The following is an 18491-nucleotide window of genomic DNA, read 5'->3' as shown; positions in this document are numbered from 1 at the left end:
AACCTTATTATGATGCATTTGCAAAAAGGGTTCTTGAATGGTTAGTGCTTGTAGTTCACTAACTCTGCGCAGAGAAGTAATAGCTACTAGGAACGCAACCTCCCATGTTAAAAATTGTAGTTCACATTTATGTAATGGTTCGAAGAGAGGTCCCAGTAGCCGTGGGAGAACAATGTTTTAATTCCACACAGGTGAAGGTGGCACTTTTGGAGGAATTATTCTATGAAGACCTTCCATAAAGGCTTTAATAGCAGGTACTCTCAACAGAGATAGATGCTTTCTGTTTTGTAGATATGCTGCTATTGCAGCAAGATGCAGTCTAATAGACGTGTAGACTAAGTTACATCTTTGGAGGTGCAGTAAGTATCCTATGATGTGTTGAATAAACACGTCTAGAAGATTAATATTATTGTTGTGACAATATATTACAAAGCGTGTCTACTTGACTGCATAACATGCTCTAGTGGTTGGGCGTCTAGCTTCTTTTATGACATTCATGCAGTCTGGAGGAAGGTTCAGATATCCAATTCTAAGACCTCAGGAGCCAGATCGCTAGGTTGAGCTGAGCTGGGTCCGGGTTCCTGATCGCTCCATTGTTCTGTGTTAAAAGATGTGGAGACAGGTATAATATTTGGTGTGGTACCACAGACAGTTGTAGCAGTGTTGTGTACCACGGCTGTCTGGCCCACGTTGGAGCAACTAGGATGAGGGTTAGAGAATGCTGCTGTAGTTTGCGTACTACTAGTGGCATGAGTGGTAGAGGTGGAAAAGCGTACGCAAACCTGTTTGACCAGTTCATCCATATCGCATTGCCTTTGGACAGTGGGTGTGGATATGTGGCGGGGAAGCTTGGGCATTTGGCGTTTTCGTGAGTGGCAAAGAGGTCTATCTGAAATTGTCCCCACATCTGAAAGAATGGTTAAAGAACTTGCCCATGAAGTTCCCACTTATGGGTCTGTTGTGTCGGACGACTCAACAGATCTGCTATGGTGTTTTGTACTCCTGGAACATTTTGGGCTAGAAGGAATATGTTTTGAGGTATAGCCCAGCGCCATAAGCCCTGAGCTAGTCGAGAAAGTTGAAAGGAGTGTGTTCTGCCCGGTTTCTGAATGTAGTACATGGCTGTTATGTTGTCCGCGCAGACTAACACAGCTATGTTTGATACTTGTTTTTGGAAAGCTTTCAGCGCTAGGAATATAGCTAGTAACTCCAGGTGATTGATATGAAGTAACTTTTGTTGTGGTGTCCACCTGCCTTGCATGGTGTGTTGCAGCAGGTGGGATTCCCAGCCGGAGAGCGGTGCGTCCGCTGTCAAGACTATTTGGGGAACTGGCTCTAGGAACGGTCCCCCCTTGGAAAGGTTTTTGGTGTTCCACCACTGCAGAGAGCGATGAGTCCGACCGACTACCAACACTAGGTCTGTTAATTGACCTTGAGCCTGGTTCCATTGACGTGATAGGCACTCTTGTAGACGACGCTTTTGAAGTCTTGCATGGGGCACTATGAAAATGCAAGAGACCATCTTCCCTACGAGTTGCATGAACACTCTTGCTGGGAGGGAGTGTTGTAGCTGAAACCTTGTTAGAAGAGTTTGCATGCTGGTTATCCTTACTGGAGTGGGATAAGCTAGCGCTGTTAAGGTGTTTATTGTAGCACCGAGGTACTGTTGCACTTTGGATGGTTGCAGATGAGACTTGGCGTGGTTTATTGTGAACCCCAAGTTGTGGAGCATTTGGATCATGGCGCGAGTGTGTTCCACACACTGGTTGTATGACCTGGCTTTTATGAGCCAGTCGTCGAGGTACGGGAAGACGTGGATGTGCTGTCTTGGTAAATGTGCTGCCACTACTGCTAGGCATTTAGTGAATACTCTTGGTGCTGCTGTGACTCCAAATGGGAGTACTTTGAATTGATAGTGCTGCCCGTCTATTACAAATCTGAGATACTTCCTGTGAGCCTTGTGAATGGGAATGTGGAAGTATGCGTCCTTGACATCTAGAGTAGCAAGGCGGTCGTTTTGTAACAGGAGAGGAAGGACTTGTTGGAGTGTGACCATGTGAAAATAGTCTGACTGTATGTATATGTTTAGCGGTCTGAGGTCCAGAATAGGCCTTAGAGAGCCGTCCTTTTTTGGAAAAAGAAAATATAGGGAGTAAACCCCCTTGTTTTGTTGGTGCAGAGCAACTGGTTCTATTGCATTTTTTCTAGCAGAGACATTACTTCTTGCTTTAACAGTGACAGATGTTCTTGTGACGTTGGACGCTGTTTGGGTGGTATGTTTGGGGGGTAGATCTTAGTTCTAGACAGTAACCTGACTGAATAATTTGTCGCACCCACCTGTCTGATGTGATGTTGATCCACGCAGGAAGGAATTGCTGCAGTCTTCCCCCCACAGGAGTGGAATGTTGGGGGGGAAGGGGAGGAAAGTCATTGGGTAGGGATTGAGGCAGAGCGGGAGGTATTGGTTTTGCCTCTGCGTTTGTTGTTGTTACCCCTGTAACCCCTTCTCTGGTAGCCCATAGTGTATGTGGATTGACTAGGGGTTCTGTAGGAAGTGAAGTGGCTTTCGGAGGAGTAGCCTCTTATCTTGCCTCTGTATGATGAGTGACGAAAAGAATGGCTGGGAGCTTGCAGCTGCAAGGCTCCCATAGATTTTGCTGTGTCGGTGTCTTTTTTAATTTTTTCTAAAGACACATCAACATTAGGGCCAAATAAATGTGTCTCATCAAATGGCTGATTGAGGATGGAATTTTGTACCTCAGGTTTAAAACCTGAAATAAGTAGCCAGGCATGTCTCCGCAAAAGGGTACTGGTATTGATTGCCCTTGAGGCAGTAACTGCAGCATCTAGAGCACAACGAATGGAAGTATTAGTAGTATTTTTAGCTTCCTGTATGAGTTCATTGGCCCTATTTTTAGATTGGTCTAGTAGATGCTGCATTATGGACTCTCGCTCATCGTAATGTGCCCGGTCATATCTTGCCAACAACACTTGGGCATTGGCAATGCGCCAAATGTTAGCTGCCTGCGACGCTGTTCATTTACCAGAGGCGTTAAGGAGCTTAAATTCTTTATCTGGTGGTGAGGCCTCATCTGATGTTTGTCAATTAGCACGTTTACGTGCATTAGACACTACTAAAGAATATAGTGGTGCTGGACCTTTGATGTAAACAGGGTCTGTAGGGGCAGCTTTATATTTCTTTTCAATGCGAGGGTTGAGGACCAGAGCCCTGACAGGATCTTTAAAAACCTCTGTTGCGTGCTTAATGACGCCTTTAAGCATTGGCAAAATGGCAGTAGACCTTTGTGTGTTATCAAAAGTGTCTAAAAGGAAATCTTCCTCCACAGCATCAGTGTGCCTGTCAACCCCATGGTACTGGGCAGCTCTTTGGACTAGTAGGTTAAAACCTATAGTGTCCTCTGGTGGGGAAAGTCTGGAAGGGTATACATCATCTTGTGGGACGTAAGGTACATCAGGGGTGTTATAATCATCCCAAGGATTAGGTGACTGAGGGGGACTATTGGTCCCTGCTGGGTCGTGTGCACCCCCACCAGTTTCATCAGAGTTTGTATCCACATCATCATCTAGATTAGTGGAGGGTGTAGGAGGTGTAGGAGGAGGAACAGTATGGGGTGGTGGTGGAGAAGGGACCCTTAATGGAGAGGTTGCAATGTCTCTCTTCTTTGGAGGAGGAGGTGCAGGCGCCTCTAGTGGTCTCTTCTTGGAGCTAAGAGCTAGTTGGCCAGTCTTAGGATCTTTAACATGAGTTTTTTGGTGAGGATCTGGTGTAAAAAGTTCTTCTGTATAGGGCAGATCCTTCGGCGTCGAAGTTTTCGGTTCCGGGGGTTTTTTCTGCACCAAGTCGGTAGATGGTCTAGGCTTTTTGGTTTAGGAATGTGACCTTTTGAAATGTCTTTTACCGGAACATGTTTTTTCGGTTCTGGGTGTTTCTTCAGCTCCGAAGCATGTGAATCGGGGCCTTTAGGTGGTTTTTTTTACTTAGCTCCGAGTGCGGTTTCGGCACCGATGACCCGCTGCCAGTTTTCGGCGCGGTGTGCTTGGGTGTCGGAGCGGCGGTCTGCATGGTTGAGGAAGATGGCTTCTTCTTCAGTGTCGGTATGGGATCGGCACCGGGAATAGGCTGACTCGAGCCCGAGCCGCCTGAAGGCTTAGTAGGCTTCCTTGCCGGGCCCGAAGGCGGGGCGTGGGAAGCAGTCTCTCGGTGTGCACCCAGGGCCGAAGGTTCCTTTGTATGTGAACGTTGGCATAACATATTATTTAACCTTGTGTATTCTCGTGTACTCCTACTCCTCTTTGAACCCCGATTACCACTAAAAGTTGGTAGATCGTACTTCAAGAAGGAAGGATGCACTCAACTGGTATTCTCTATTAAGCTTCAAATAAATCTACATTTATCTCCAGACGTTTCCACCATTATATTATTACTATGTTTTCAGACACTGATTTTGTTGTGCCAAAAGGTGCTCACCCCGTGATAATGCCCTGGGTATTCTGACGCCTTCCATCGTGGTATTAAGACACCGTGCCCGACCAGAGAACTGCTGTGCCACCATAGAGAGGCACCCCGGAGTCGGAGCTTGCACCGGCACGTCGCTGGACACACCGGTGGTGGCAGGTGAGCAGTGAAGCCTAGGTGCGCAGGAGCTGCAATTGACCACAGTGTGAGGGAAGGGGCTGGTGTGCAGCAGCCTGGATGCACAGTTGCAGGCAAGCGATGTTGCCGTAGATAATAATGTAATCTCTGGCCTCATTCATATCCGTTTCATTTTAAGGACTTGCTGGACTGTACTCTTTCTCGTGGACCCCAGCTTCCTAGACACACGGGTGACGGGAGGTAAACAGAGTTCTTTTGACTCTCCCTCCTCTTCTGCCTTCCACCCACTCCCTCTCTGTCCCATTCTCACCATCAGGTGGCGATCCCCTAGCCTGCGAAACGCTTTCTGCCCTCCTGCGCCTAATTTACATGTGAGATTAAGGTCCCCAGTCCTGCAGAGACCCCGCAATATAATAATAGGATTGGCCACGGAACATTACCCACCAGGGGACTCATTTAAATGACAGGTGCGACCCGATTTATTTTTTCCCATTTTTACCATACTGATCCGCTCTATTAAAGCGATACAAGGTTTTCCCCCTCGCGCTTCAAGGAGGCAAACAAGGATTTGCTATCACAGGGTGGAAGCCATGCACCCGCCCTGTAATAGCAAATTGAATATGCTACTTACCAGTATGCATCTGTTCTTGGCATGTAGGGCTGCTGACATTCATATCTATAGCATAGATCGCCGCCTAGTGTTGGGTCCGGATGATTGCACATTGGTGTCCTGGAAGAGTCTTCGAAGTATCACGAGATTGGTGGCTCCTCCCCTGGACTACAGTGCGCATGGGCATCGACTCCATCCTTAGATTGTTTTTAGCCATTGTGGCAAAGATGGAGTGTAATAGTGTAAGCGATGGCCATGCCTAAGAGTAAATGTAAGAAAAAGTCTGCAACCGCTACGGGCGCCGGGGAGGAGGGTGGGCGATATGAATGTCAGCAGCCCTACATGCCAAGAACAGATGCATACTGGTAAGTAGCATATTCAGTTCGAGGCATGTGGGCTGCTGAATTCATATCTATAGCATAGAATACATAGCAGTCCCCCCATTAACGGCGGCCGCCCGTGCCAGTTGCAGAAGTCTGAAAAAGTGTTTTAAGAACAGCCTGTCCTACAGCTGCCTGCTGCTTGGAGTGCACATCCACACAGTAGTGTTAAGTAAACGTATGTGGTGTAGACCATGTGGCCGCTCTACAAATGTCTTCCAAAGGAATATTACCTAGGAACGCCATGGAGGCCCCCAACTTGCGTGTGGAGTGGGCCCTAGGGGGGACCGTTAAAGTGCGCTTAGCCTTGTGATAGCAACTCTGAATACACTTAACGATCCACCTGGCTATTCCTGCTTTGGAAATGGGGTTGCCTTTGTGCTGGGGCGAGAAGGCAACAAAGAGCTGTTGTGTTTTTCTAAAATCTTTCGTTCTGTCAATGTAGTACATTAACGCTCTTTTGACATCAAGCGTGTGGAGCATTCTTTCTGCTACCGTTTCAGGGTGTGGATAGAATGCGGGCAGTTCGATGGTTTGATTAACAGGAAACTGCGACACCACCTTAGGAAGAAACTTAGGGTTAGTGCGCAGCACCACCCTGTTAGAATGAATTTGTATAAATGGCTCTTGTACTGTGAGCGCCTGTAGCTCACTAACGCATCGTAGAGACGTGATGGCAATGAGAAAAGCCACTTTCCATGTCAAGAACTGAAGCTCACATGAATGTAGAGGCTCAAACAGGGGACCCATCAATCTGGTGAGGACCACATTGAGGTTCCACACAGGAGCTGGCGGGGTTCTAGGAGGGATGACCCGCTTCAGCCCTTCTAGGAATGCTTTAATGGCAGGCACTCTGAAGACAGAGAGATGCTGCCTGTTCTGAAGATAAGCCGCTATGGCGGATAAGTGTATCCGAATGGAAGCATATGCCAGATTGCATTTGTAAAGATGTAACAAATAGCAGATGATATTAGGAATGGATGCATCTAGCGGGTTGATATCGTGTTCTGTACAGTAAATGACAAACCGCTTCCATTTTGCTGCATAGCAAGCTCGGGTAGTGGGCTTTCTTGCCTCCCGGATGATGTCCATGCATTCAGGAGGCAGATTAAGGTAGCCAAACTCTAAGACCTCAGGAGCCAGATCGCCAGATTGAGCTGTTGCGGATCTGGATGCTGAATGTCGCCATGGTTCTGCGTCAAGACCCTGGGTGTGAGGCGCAGCCTTTGATGCGGCACCACGGAGAGTTCTAGAAACGTGGTGTACCATGGTTGGCGTGCCCACGTTGGAGCAACCAGGATGAGCGTCATCGAGTGTTGCTTGAGCTTTCTTGCCACCAGCGGAATGAGAGGCGCTGGGGGAAAAGCGTACGCAAATCTGCCTGACCAGTTCATCCATATCGCATTGCCTTGCGACTGTGGTTGAGGGAACCTGGCGGCAAAGCTTGGGCATTTTGCGTTTTCCCTCGTGGCAAACAGGTCCATCTCTGGATGACCCCACTGCTGGAAGTACGGGTGGAGTATTGAGGGATGTAACTCCCACTCGTGCATCTGGTGGCTGTACCTGCTGAGCAGATCCGCCATCTGATTGTCCTTGCCCGGGAGGTGTTCCGCCATGAGGAAGATGTTCCTCTGAATGGCCCACTTCCACATGCTCTGAGCCAGATGAGACAACTGTGGAGAGTGTGTACCCCCCTGCTTTTGGATGTAGTACATGGCTGTCATGTTGTCCATCCGGATCAACACGACTTTGTTGCACAGATGTACTTTGAAGGACTTGAGTGCCATGAAGATTGCCATCAGTTCTAGGTAGTTGATGTGCATCTTCCTTTGCTGCGTTGTCCATAGTCCCTGCACCGTGTAGTGGAGCACATGAGCTCCCCACCCCTGGAGAGATGCGTCCGTCGTCAGGATAATCTGTGGCACAGGCTCTTGGAACGGTCGGCCCTTGCAAAGGTTGTGTGGAGTCCACCAATGCAGAGAGCTGTATGCCCGACCGGTCACCAACACTAGGTCTTTCAACTGTCCTTGAGCCGGAGTCCACTGATGTGCCAAGCATTCCTGGAGCGGACGCATATGCAACCGTGCGTGCGGGACTATGAAGATGCAGGAGGCCATCATGCCTATCAACTGCATGAACACTCTCGCAGGAAGTGAGTGTTGTGGTCTGAACTTTTGGATTAGCGACTGGATGTTGCCTATCCTCACTGCGTTTGGCTGAGCCGTGGCCGCCAGGGTGTCTATCGTCGCGCCCAAATACTGCCGCACATGGGCTGGCTGAAGGTGCGACTTTGGATAGTTTAGTGAAAACCCCAGACTGTGAAGAAGGTGAATGGTGTGGGACATGTCGGCTGCGCACTGCTGGGCTGACTTTGCTTGAACTAGCCAGTCGTCCAGATAAGGGTAGACATGGACGTTCTGTCTCCTGAGGTGCGCCGCCACTGTCGCCAGACATTTCGTGAATACTCTGGGGGCTGTGGTCACTCCGAAAGGAAGGACCTTGAATTGGTAATGCCTGTTTTGGATGGTGAACCGGAGGTATTTCCTGTGGGAAGGATGGAGTGGGATGTGAGAGTAAGCATCCTTGAGGTCTAAGGTTGCGAGGAAGTCTCCCTGGTTTAGCAATGGAAGAACCTGCTGTAGTGTTAGCATGTGGAAGTGTTCTGAGAGAATGTACTGGTTCAGGGGCCGTAGGTCCAGAATAGGTTGGAGTGACCCGTCCTTCTTTGGGATTAAGAAGTACAGGGAATACACCCCTGTGCCTTCTTCCCCCACTGGCACGAGCTCTATTGCGCCTTTTTGCAGCATCGCAAGAACCTCCTGCTGCAATAAGTGCAAATGCTCTGCTGACATAGGACGGTGTTTTGGGGGTATGTTGGTTGGAGTGGATGTTAGCTCCAAACAATAGCCGAACTGGATAAGTTTCCTGACCCACCTGTCTGTGGTGACGGACTTCCATACTGGCAGGAACTGCTAGAGTCTCCCCCCGACAGGTGTTGGATGGTCGGGGGGCAGTGACAGGGAGTCACTGTTTGTTGGTGGCAGAGGAACGGGAACTGTTGTTGCCTCTGCCTCTGCCCTTGGAGCGGTTTCCCCAGTATCCTCCTCTACTTTGCTTGGTGTACGAGGATTGCGCCCCACCTTTAGTGAACTGTGTCTGCTGTGACATTTGGCCTCCGTTAACACCTCGATTGCCTGAGCGACGAAAAGTGTTCCCTCAAAACTGTTGGGACTGGAGAGCCCCCATGGACTTGGCAGTCTCAGTATATTTTTTAATTTTTTCCAGGGTGGTATCCACCTCTGGACCAAATAACCTGTCTGGGTTCACTGGCTGGTTGAGGATGGTAGTCTGTATCTCTGGCTTGAACCCGGAGATTCGGCGCAATGCCTGACGCCTCAACATCACGCTAGTGTTGATTGCCCTTGCTGCTGTGTCCGCAACGTCTAGCGCACACTTTATAGCAGCGTTGGAAATGAGCTTTCCCTCCTGGACAAGCATCTCAGCTCCCTCCTTAAACTGATCTGGTAGGTGTTGCAACAGGGTCTCTAGGGTGTCATAGTGTGCCCTGTCGTATCTGGCCAATAGTGCCTGCGTGTTTGAGATATGCCAGATGTTGGCCGCCTGAGCTGCTACTCTCTTCCCTGATGCCTCCAGCACTTTTGACTCTTTGTCTGGGGGAGGAGCTTCACCCGTGGTTTGCGAGTTCGCCCGTTTGCGGGCATTAGAGACCACCAAAGAGTCCAATGGCAACTGGCCCTTTATGTAGGTTGGATCGCCAGGCGCCGGTCTGTATTTCTTTTCAATTCTAGAGTTAACAACCCTTGACCTTGTGGGTTCTTTAAAAATGTCCGCAGCATGCCTAAGGACCCCTTTTAGCATGGGAAGAGTCTTGACAGTTTTTTCTGCAGTGGAGAAAGTGTCAAAAAGGAAGTCAGCCTCCACAGGGGCAGCATGCATTTCAACATCATGGTTGTTAGCTGCCCTCTCAATCAAAGCATGAAAAGCCGCAGAATCCTCAGTGGGAGACGGCTTGACGTTGTACACCTGAGGGTCAAGGACTGCATGCTGATCCCCTTGATCACCTGCTTCCACCCACGAGTCCTGCTGCTCATCAGGCTCTGTGTTGGTAGGAAAATTGTAATCCTCATCCTGCTCCCCTCCATCCTCTCCATCAGAATAAGTGGGTGAGGGTGTTGCACCTCTTAGAGTCTGTGGAACTATTGGCTCAACCAAGACTGGTGTTTCTGGTGCAGGCTTCTTGCGCTTTAGAGGAATTGTGAATGACTCCAAAGGCTGCGATGCTGTAATCTTCCTTTTGTAAAGCGTAAGCTTTCCGGTGTCGGCATCGATGAAATGCTCCGACTGCTCCTCCAAAGAGGGTGGTCGATGCTTCAAACTCCCAGCCAGGTGAGTTGACTTCGACACCACTGAGTCTTTGGGCACCGACCGTGGTGCAAAGGCCTTCGGCGCCACCTTAGGAGGTAACGTGAAGAGGATCGGCGTTGAAGTTTTTTATGTCGAGACAGGTTGCTTCGGGGCGGAAGGTGTCTTCGGTTCCGACGCAGAAGCCTTGTCCTTAATTCGCTTGAGGGAGTCCGAGACCTGCTTCGTAAAGGAAGCGGATGGTTTCGTCGACCCGACCGATGACCTCGGTCCGCCCCTAGGGGAAGACCCGAGCGTCGGTGCCTTCTGTTTCCCTGATCGAGGGGCAGGAGCATCCTTCACCGGTGCGCCATGATCTTCATCCGCGGCCGCAGACGTCGACGCCCACGGCTTCGGATCGGCAGCCTTGACTTTCAGCGTTGGGATCCCAGACTTCGGCTCTGCGCCCTTGGCCGACTTTGCCTCGACAGGCCTTCTGGCTTTCCGCTCGCTGGCCCTGTCCGATGCAGTCTCGACAGCCTTCTTGGATTTTGGCTCGACTGTCTTGCTCGACACCGAGTCGGCGGCCTTTTTTGAGCTTGGCTCCTTGACCACTTTCGGCACCTTGGCTGGGTCGATAGCTTTCTTCAGCTGTGAGGTCTCCGAAGACGACGGCATTGTTGGGGGAGCAGACGCCTTCGGTTTCGATGGCGTCTCGGCCATCTTTGTCTTTGTCGACACCGTTTGTTTCAGTTTCAGGCTCGATTTCGACAATGGCGGCTCCGCTGAAGTGTCCGTAGCCGGGCCGGAAGGCGGGCCGTGGATCTTGGTGTAAGGTCTTGGGTAAGGCCATGTGGCGATCCCTCGACCTGAGCCTTTGTAAGAGTACGAACAGGGTATAGCTCTTCCTCCGAGCTATCTTCCATGGCCCCAGAGGCCTCGTCGTCGTCCCCTACCTCGTCGACGACTTCCTCTACATCTTGGCCGCCTGCGTCCGCCTCGTAGTCGGACTCGACGACCACCGATGGAGGTGAAATTTGCAGTTGAACCTCTTGCTCGTCCGCTTCTGCGTCGTCGAAGATGTCCACCGGTGCTGGAGCCGATCGCCAGGCCTCGAGTCGCGCCGCGTGCCGAAGCTTGATCGTTTTCTTCGAACGAAACCTGGAACAGGCCATACAGTTGGCCTCGTCGTGGTCCGGCGACAGGCATTTGTTGCAGACTGGGTGGACATCGATGTGTGGGTACTTGGATCCACACATGGGACAGTGCTTGAACGGACTCCGTTCCATGCCGTCGAAAGTCTTGCTGCGTCGACTGGGCCTTGATCCCCGAAGAGTCACACGACCCCCCGGATATCCGACTCGATGTGTGGGAGCAAGTCGGGCACCGAACGCAAACAATACCGACGGTTCGAAGAAGGCCTTTTGGCCTCGACAAAGTTTTATATCGATTCCGAACAGGAGTTAACGAAATCACATCTGAACCCAATGGCGGAAAAAAACAATCTAAGGATGGAGTCGATGCCCATGCGCACTGTAGTCCAGGGGAGGAGCCACCTATCTCGTGATACTTCGAAGACTCTTCCAGGACAACAATGTGCAATCATCCGGACCCAACACTAGGCGGCGATCTATGCTATAGATATGAATTCAGCAGCCCACATGCCTCGAACATAAATGTCCCGCAGATGCACACCCCGGGACATTGTATGAGCTGCGCCTGGGAGGTGGCGCTCCCAAGGACCATGATGCATTGGTTACTGCATAACTACAGAATTAGTATAAACGCGTACTAGCACTAATTGCACATGTGTAGTACAGCGACGAGTGTGTAGTGAAGAGGCAGAGGAAGCCCAAAATAAAAAATATAAATCCTACCAGAGGTCGGATGACATAGTTCAATGAGCCGATGACCCTGGGATGAGTAGAAAAAGCTTCACGAAGAAAAAGGGTCTTCAGCACAACGCAAGCAACCTCGAAATATTGGTGAGTGCTGCCTTCTTTTTGCCTTCTCCCGCTCGTCGCCAATTGTATGTAGTGAAGAGGCAGACAGCAGTGGATCCGATAAGTAGATTTATTGCAGGAAAACAAGACAGCTTAAACAGCCACTAACAGGAGCAGACAGCAACGCAACAGTCTTCTCCAGCACCGTGTACAAACTCCCAAAGGTTCCCCTCACGACAGCCCTACATTCTAACATTACATACTTACATTCTAGTAGAATGACATACTAACATTCTACTATGACTTACATTGGAATACTACACAGAGCACATCACCTTACAGCAATGAGCTCATGGTTTCATCTACGAGTCTTGAGACCGGTAGGGGTGAGTAGTTTACTTCCCACTCCCTGTATTGTATAAACGCAAACTAACACTACTTCCACAGGTATGCTACACCGCCCAGAGAACATCACTTTACAGCAACGGGCTAACGATTTAGGCTCACGGTTTAATCCCCGAGTCTTCAGACCAGTAGGGGTGAGTAGTTCACTTCCCACTCCCTGTATAGTATTAACGCATACTAACACTACTTACACAGGTATACTACAGCGGTCAGTATGCTACAGCACCCAGAGCCCATTACTTTACAGCAATCAGCACGGTTTGATCCCGGAATCTTCACACCGGTAGGCATGAGTACTTCGCTTCCCACTTCCGGTATAGTATAAACGCACGGTAGCAGTCAGTAGTTCGCTTCTCACTCCCTGTATGGTATAAACGCCTACTAACACTACTTGCACACATATGCTACAAAGACCAGAGCACATCACTTTACAGCAATGAGCTCACGGTTTAGGCTCTCGGTTTCATACCAGAGTGTAGCAGCATCTCATCTCAGCACCATTTAACTCTGACCTACACCGCACTTTCAGACCGGTAAGAGTGGCTACTTCGCCTCGCACTCCCCCACAGAGGTTACAGTGTTCCTATCCTTCTCTGCTACAGCACCCAGAGCCCATCACTTTACAGCAATCAGCTCGGTTTGATCCCCGAGTCTTCACACCGGTAGGCGTGAATACTTCGCTTCCCACTTCCGTTATAGTACAAACGCATGGTAGCGGTCAGTAGTTCGCTTCCCACTCCCTGTATGGTATAAACGCCTACTAACACTACTTGCACACGTATGCTACAAAGACCAGAGCACATCACTTTACAGCAATGAGCTCACGGTTTAGGCTCTCGGTTTCATACCAGAGTGTAGCAGCATCTCATCTCAGCACCATTTCACTCTAACCAACACCACACTTTCAGACCGGTAGAAGCGACTACTTCGCTTCGCCCTCCCCCACAGAGGTTACAGTGCTCCTATCCTCCTCTTTCCTACTCTTTTCGCCCTTTTGTCCCCTTACTGGTTTCAACGAAATCACAAAATGGTGGGCAACACCTCCTAGTTGCAAACGCTTGCAGCGCTCGCAAACAATAAGCAGCAAGCTTGTGCTCGTAACGCCCCAGCCAATCAGATGGCAGAATTCCCAAATATCGATAAATTTCTATGTTTCTCCAAAACTACTGAACGGATTTACACCAAATAAACAAAAGCGCTTTCTAGACCAAGACACTTCTCCCTGCCAAATTTGGGGTAATTCCATTCACCCGTTCGACCTGTGGCCTTATCTGAAGTTTCCTATGGAAATTGCATGGAGAAAACACGTTTTGGGATCCCCCTTTTATCTGGGCCCCCACTTGACGAATCACCCCCAAACTTTCAACATAGGAGCTGATATGAACAAAGAAGTGGTTTGGAAAATTTCATGAAGATTCATCAAACAACCCGAAAGTTATAAGCAAATCCAAAAAAGCTGTTCCTATGGAAACTTGGTCTTAACTATAACTCCCCACTTATGACCGCCAGTAGGTAATATAAAGATATATGTATATAAAGATATGAATATAAATAAATATAAATTAAATAATGCCCCCCGGGTATCTACTATGTCATTTCTGTATCTGTTTGTGAATAGTCATTTATCTGAGCAGCGGCCTGCAGTACGTGGGTGCAGTCAGGATTGGATTTTATTCGGTTTTGTTTGTACTCTATTACTTGTGGTCCATATATTGAGAACGTTTTTAACATATTTTAGGATTTTTTATGGTTAGAAGACTTATGGCATTGGCACTTTACTATTATTACTGATTTGCACCTTAATATGCACTTGACACTTTGGTTGCATCTAAGGCTCTTTTGGATGGATGATACTGTGGTGTCCTTTATTGATGAGGAGGAGGGTTGGAGTAGGTTCTAGGAGTGGTCGTAAATAATACAGCATTTAAGCAGAAATGAGAAACAATTATAGAAGATCAATACTTGTCACTTTGCATTAAGTGGGGAGTTTTAAACCAAAATTCATTTTATGGAGGATGTGCATATTCATAGATTTTGGTAGATTACACAATTTATTGGCAATATTTTGCACAAACTATAATTAATTGATCAATATATTTTAATATATTTATATACTTATCTGTGTATTTATATTATATTTATACTATCCGGTATCCTAGATGACAATTGAATTATTGAGTGAAACAATGTATTGGAACGGCCCAAAATAATTTATTGGGACCTATCACCTAAGCATGGACTAAGAAATATATGAGGATCACAGTATATATATTATATGGACACAACCGTGACAAAGAAAGAAAAGTTGAAAAGAAAAAGAAATACCAGAAAAAAAAGACAGAAAAGACAAAAAAGAAAGACTGTTTGTTCCTCAATACATGTGTATATATTTTTTCTATCGATAGTGTTCTATCATGTGGTGAAATTAACCAACCAAACAGCCAGTACTGTAGTCTCTATTTATGCAAGATCGCCTGCGCGCTCAGAATTAAACTAAGTGCGGGACAGTGACCAAGTTCACAGTTTAAATCAATTTGATTCAAATTATGAAGGGAATCAACAATTTAAAGGTTTGTTCAAAAATTCACCAAGATTCAAATACAAAGACAATACAGAGACAATTCTTCATAAAAATGACATTCTCATAAAACAAAAACTAGCAAGTTGATCAACATTTCACATTCATTCTCTCACACACAGCACACACACACACTTGTATTTACAGTTTCCAATGTCACAAAACAAATTATATGTACACAAAGAATTAGAAATTCAAAAAGAACACCATAGATTACTGTATCAAGAAAACAAATCAAGTTGTTTTTTAAATTTTTGCAAGAATTATGTAAAAATTAAATGGTCTTATGGTGCAGTAGATTGGTCTACGCGTTTCGAACCCTTTCTTATAATTCAAGGGGTTCTCATCAGGACCTCATGGCTGGAAAGGCGAGAAAAGATAAGAACTGGGTCAGGAATTATAATTAAATTGGGGATCTGTTTAATGCTTCTAGCCACCTACGCACGCCTTCGCTTCCTACCTTGTGCGATCTCATGCTTGGATTTGGGAGCCCAGACGTTGATCGACTAAAAAACAAATGTTTGGAATCATAAGCCTACAGCCACATGTTGGAGCCATGCCTAGTCTAAATATCAATAAACCAACAACACCATGGTACTTACATACTCGACGCTGGGGACCTCACAGATTTGCTATTTGGGCAAAAAAGGAAAGCAAATGAGTGCTCAGGTGCGGGGAGGAAAAAGGATTGCGTTTTAACAGAATAACAGCATGTAGGCTTACTTGTCAGTGGCGTGATCGCCTGACTTCATGTTGTAAATGGCGGTGCTCGAATTAATCGATTTTTGGCCTATAGGTGGGGAAATGAAGCGTCCCATTAGTCCGTTGTATGCCGATGTTTAAGTTTGTTCTATCGAATAGGGTGTTGTCTCGTTAAAGAACGGACTTGCACATACCTTTGCTCCACGCTTTCCCTGCTCCTCTGTATTGCACACGGGTCGTCAGTATCCGTGTACGTTTGTGAACCGGTTCCACTGTTATGTCAGTTTCACTTCCGCATCTGCCGGGTCGCTGGGAATTGTAGTCTTGCCGCCCGTCGAAAAACGCTGCAATGTTTGCGTGTTTCGTCTGTGGTCCTGCGGAGCCTCCATCTATTCATGTAGCTTATTGGTACCAATGTGTTTGTTCTACCCATTCTGGGTGACAGATATCTTGTATCTCCGTGGGAATATTAGTGAACAAACTGATTGGAATAGTTCGGCAATTATGGTATTTTGCGGTTCCTATTATGACATGTGACCACTGTCAGAGGCAGTGGGTCGTGATCTTATTGGGATTATCTTCACACACCACAGAATATTTAAAGATATATTGGGCATGTACCCCTCGTCAAGTGTTTAGCATAGAGGGCAGTTATTCAACTAATTCATCCAAAGAATGGTGGAGTAGTCGAGCATCAGGACCTGTTCTCTCGGTGTGAGAAATGTCATGGCATTTCTGGTTCAGTTCAGTTTATGTAGTTCAGACATTTCGTTCAAACCTTTGGTAACTGTGTTAAATTTCAAGATCAGCATCGCTTCTTTTTGCAGTAATTTTAAGTCTAAATCACCACCTCTTAAGTCCTTATCCACTTTCAGGATCACGGTCCATTTCAAATCTGTTTCTTTGTGTTCCATTGTTAGCCAATGGTTGACTAATGGTGCTGTTAGTACCTTCATTCCGATCCTTGACTTGTGCTGCGTTATGCGTGACCTTACTTCCTGGTTTGTTTTGCCAATGTATAGTAAGTCGCACGGACACTTGATCCCATATACTACATTGCGTGACTTACAATTTGTGAAGGCGTTGTGTTTCCAGAAGATATTATTGTACATAAACACAGAGCCTTCTTCTGTCGATGAACAACAAACGCATGTGCCGCACTTTTTGTGGCCTGTGATTGGAGGAAGTCCAACATAGCTTCTGATTGTCAACACATCTTTTTGTGGGAGTGCTGCCCGTACTAGCTGGTTACCAATGGAACAATTTTTCTTAAATGCAAATAACGGTCTTGCATTGAACGTGGGGTGTAAATTCTTTATCAAATGCCAGTTTTTTGCAACCGCTTTTTTTAAAAGATTCGAATTGGGACAATAAGTGGAAACAAAAACTATTCTGTCTGTTTCTCTTTTTTTCTTTCTTTCCAATAACGTTTCCCGTGGTGTCCACCAGGCACGTTTAAGTGATCTCTTGAGAAGTTTTTTGGGGTAGCCTCTCTCCAGAAGGTTGTCTGACAGTTTAGCTGTATTGTTCATAAACTCCTCTTTGGAATGGCAATTACGTCTTATACGTAAGTACTGTCCGTACAGTAGATTGTTCTTCAGGCTTTTCGGATGATTACTTTTGTAGTCGAGTGATGTATTTCGATCTGTCTCCTTTTTATATAAGGTAGTTATTAGACCTCCATCAGCTGGGTACACTTCCACATCCAGAAAAGGTATTCGTTCTTTGGAATAATTCAGACTAAATTGGATCTCTGCTATCCGGTTGTTAAGCCATAGATGAAATTCCTAAAGTGTTTCCTCCTGTCTTGTCCACATGAAGAAAACGTCGTCTATATATCTGTACCAATGCCCAATGTATTGGGAGAAAGGATTGTTTTTGTATATGAAGGTCTCTTCATAAACTGACATGAACAATACTGCCAGTTCCGGGGCGAACGGGCATCCCATCGCCACTCCGCTTATTTGATAATAGAAATCATCCTCAAACTTGAAATAGTTTTTTTTAAGTGCAAACATTGCTAGTTTTAGGATGAAGTCCGTGGGGATTTTATGTGGTCTGGGTCTTGAGTCTAGAAATAGTTTAAGGACATGTATGCCTTCATCTTGGGGTATTTTGGTGTATAATGACACCACGTCCATAGTCACTAGCAAGTGACTATTTGCCTCAAAATCTATCTGACTGATCTTATTAATGAAATCCGTGGTATCTTTGAGAAATGATTGGACCTCAACTATAAAGGGTTTCAAGAAGAAATCAACAAATTTGGATGCTGGCTCCATCAGGGATTCGCACCCCGACACAATCGGTCTTCCGGGGGGTTCTTTTTCATTCTTATGTACTTTAGGCAGTACATAAAAAAGGGGGGTTCTTGGATTTTTTATTTTCAAGTAGTTCATCTCTTTTTTGCCCAAGAAACCTTGGGCGTAGCCTTCGTCCACAATCTCATGTAGAACATTTTTAAGTTCATTAGTGGGGTCACAGTTAATTTTCCTATAGCAGCGCTTGTCATCCAATTGGCGTTTGACTTCTGTGACATATAATGCCCTGTCCCAAAGGACAATCGCTCCTCCTTTGTCCGCCTGCTTGTAAATGACTGACGTGTCCTTTTTTAAATCAATCAATGCCATAGATTCCTTTTTAGTGATGTTGAATTTGGTCCATTTCTTTTTTTGTTCCATCTCCGAAATGGATGATAGTAAGGTCCTCTCGAAAGTGATAATTTCCTTTGGAATTTTATTATTTGCTGGGACAAATGTTGATTTGTTTTTTAATCCTGAGTTCTCCATTGTAGTATCGAAAGAATTTTCTAGAAAGAAGGCTTTGAGCCGCACATTTCTACAGAATTCGAGAGTTTCCATTTTTAATTTCACAAAGTCTGTAAACCTGGATGGGA

At 46.8% G+C, this 18491-nt stretch overlaps 1 protein-coding gene across 1 annotated transcript in view; it reads right to left on the bottom strand.

Annotated features, from left to right (window-relative positions):
• USP8 (ubiquitin specific peptidase 8) overlaps positions 1-18491 on the bottom strand; it is a 627337-nt gene that overhangs the window by 462716 nt on the left and 146130 nt on the right. The window lies entirely within an intron of this gene.

This window comes from Lissotriton helveticus, chromosome 3_2 (assembly GCF_964261635.1).
Source record: "Lissotriton helveticus chromosome 3_2, aLisHel1.1, whole genome shotgun sequence".
Lineage (NCBI taxonomy): Eukaryota > Metazoa > Chordata > Amphibia > Caudata > Salamandridae > Lissotriton > Lissotriton helveticus.
The sequence above is the reverse complement of the archived record's forward strand: the minus strand, read 5'-3'. Positions and strand labels throughout refer to the sequence as shown.